This window comes from Carassius gibelio, chromosome B22, assembly GCF_023724105.1.
Source record: "Carassius gibelio isolate Cgi1373 ecotype wild population from Czech Republic chromosome B22, carGib1.2-hapl.c, whole genome shotgun sequence".
NCBI lineage: Eukaryota > Metazoa > Chordata > Actinopteri > Cypriniformes > Cyprinidae > Carassius > Carassius gibelio.
The window spans coordinates 44380098-44382597 of NC_068417.1; the positions used below are offsets into that span (position 1 = coordinate 44380098).

A 2500-nucleotide genomic window follows, 5' to 3' on the forward strand; every position below is an offset into this window, starting at 1 on the left:
GTTTGGGCCTGGTTAGTACTTGGATGGGAGACCGCCTGGGAGTACCAGGTGCTGTAAGCTTTTTGGAAATTTTTCACTTAGTATATACAGTATTGTTCAAAATAATAGCAGTACAATGTGACTAACCAGAATAATCAAGGTTTTTCGTATCTTTTTTTATTGCTACGTGGCAAACAAGTTACCAGTAGGTTCAGTAGATTCTCAGAAAACAAATGAGACCCAGCATTCATGATATGCACGCTCTTAAGGCTGTGCAATTGGGCAATTAGTTGAATTAGTTGAAAGGGGTGTGTTCAAAAAAATAGCAGTGTGGCATTCAATCACTGAGGTCATCAATTTTGTGAAGAAACAGGTGTGAATCAGGTGGCCCCTATTTAAGGATGAAGCCAACACTTGTTGAACATGCATTTGAAAGCTGAGGAAAATGGGTCGTTCAAGACATTGTTCAGAAGAACAGCGTACTTTGATTAAAAAGTTGATTAGAGAGGGGAAAACCTATAAAGAGGTGCAAAAAATGATAGGCTGTTCAGCTAAAATGATCTCCAATGCCTTAAAATGGAGAGCAAAACCAGAGAGACGTGGAAGAAAACGGAAGACAACTACAAAATGGATAGAAGAATAACCAGAATGGCAAAGGCTCAGCCAATGATCACCTCCAGGATGATCAAAGACAGTCTGGAGTTACCTGTAAGTACTGTGACAGTTAGAAGACGTCTGTGTGAAGCTAATCTATTTTCAAGAATCCCCCGCAAAGTCCCTCTGTTAAAAAAAGGCATGTGCAGAAGAGGTTACAATTTGCCAAAGAACACATCAACTGGCCTAAAGAGAAATGGAGGAACATTTTGTGGACTGATGAGAGTAAAATTGTTCATTTTGGGTCCAAGGGCCACAGGCAGTTTGTGAGACGACCCCCAAACTCTGAATTCAAGCCACAGTACACAGTGAAGACAGTGAAGCATGGAGGTGCAAGCATCATGATATGGGCATGTTTCTCCTACTATGGTGTTGGGCCTATTTATCGCATACCAGGGATCATGGATCAGTTTGCATATGTTAAAATACTTGAAGAGGTCATGTTGCCCTATGCTGAAGAGGACATGCCCTTGAAATGGTTGTTTCAACAAGACAATGACCCAAAACACACTAGTAAACGGGCAAAGTCTTGGTTCCAAACCAACAAAATTAATGTTATGGAGTGGCCAGCCCAATCTCCAGACCTTAATCCAATTGAGAACTTGTGGGGTGATATCAAAAATGCTGTTTCTGAAGCAAAACCAAGAAATGTGAATGAATTGTGGAATGTTGTTAAAGAATCATGGAGTGGAATAACAGCTGAGAGGTGCCACAAGTTGGTTGACTCCATGCCACACAGATGTCAAGCAGTTTTAAAAAACTGTGGTCATACAACTAAATATTAGTTTAGTGATTCACAGGATTGCTAAATCCCAAAAAAAAAAAAATGTTTGTACAAAATAGTTTTGAGTTTGTACAGTCAAAGGTAGACACTGCTATTTTTTTGAACACACCCTTTTCAACTAATTGCCCAATTGCACAGCCTTAAGAGCGTGCATATCATGAATGCTGGGTCTTGTTTGTTTTCTGAGAATCTACTGAACCTACTGGTAACTTGTTTGCCACGTAGCAATAAAAAATATACTAAAAACCTTGATTATTCTGGTTAGTCACATTGTACTGCTATTATTTTGAACAATACTGTAATAATTTTGCCAAAAAATAGAGTCAATGCCAATCTCTGAATATTAGCAGGTTTGGGCCTGGTTAGTACATGGATGGGAGACTGCCTGGGAATACCAGGTGCTGTAAGCTTTTTGGATATTTTTCACTTACTATATAATAATTTTGCCAAAAAATAGAGTCAATGCCCGATCTCTGAATATTTGCAGGTTTGGGCCTGGTTAGTACATGGATGGGAGACTGCCTCGGAATACCAGGTGCTTTAATCTTTTTGGAAAATTTCACGAATTATATAATAATATTTCATAAAAAAAAAAAAAAAAAAAAAAAAAAAAAAAAAAAGAGTCAATGCCCGATCTCTGAATCTTAGCAGGTTTAGGTCTGGTTAGTACTTTGATGAGAGACTGCCTAGGAATACCAGGTGATTTAAGCTTTTGGGTTTTCTTTCCTACTTATATAATGTACTGGCGATAAGATTGGCTGGTCTTTAAATAGCCCTCTCTTTGCAGCAGACTTCGCTTACGGCCATACCAACCTGGCTATGCCCGATCTCGTCTGATTTCGGAAGCTAAGCAGGTTTGGGCCTGGTTAGTACTTGGATGGGAGACCGCCTGGGAATACCAGGTGCTGTAAGCTTTTTGGACATTTTTCACTTAGTATATAATAATTTTGCCAAAAAATAGAGTCAATGCCTGATCTCTGAATATTAGCAGGTTTGGGCCTGCTTAGTACATGGATGGGAGACTGCCTGGGAATACCAGGTGCTTTAATCTTTTTGGAAAATTTCACGAATTATATAATAATC

At 39.1% G+C, this 2500-nt stretch overlaps 2 non-coding genes across 2 annotated transcripts in view; both read left to right on the top strand.

Moving 5' to 3' along the window:
* LOC128002592 (5S ribosomal RNA) overlaps window positions 1-60 on the top strand; it is a 119-nt gene extending 59 nt beyond the window's left edge. The window contains exon 1 of the ribosomal RNA XR_008175339.1: window positions 1-60. This exon is cut by the window's left edge and continues 59 nt beyond it. This is a non-coding gene — a ribosomal RNA (5S ribosomal RNA).
* Window positions 61-2212: 2152 nt separating this feature from the next.
* On the top strand, window positions 2213-2331 carry LOC127997340 (5S ribosomal RNA). The gene has a single exon (XR_008170206.1). It is a non-coding gene; the product is annotated as a 5S ribosomal RNA (ribosomal RNA).
* The last annotated feature ends 169 nt before the right edge of the window (window positions 2332-2500 follow it).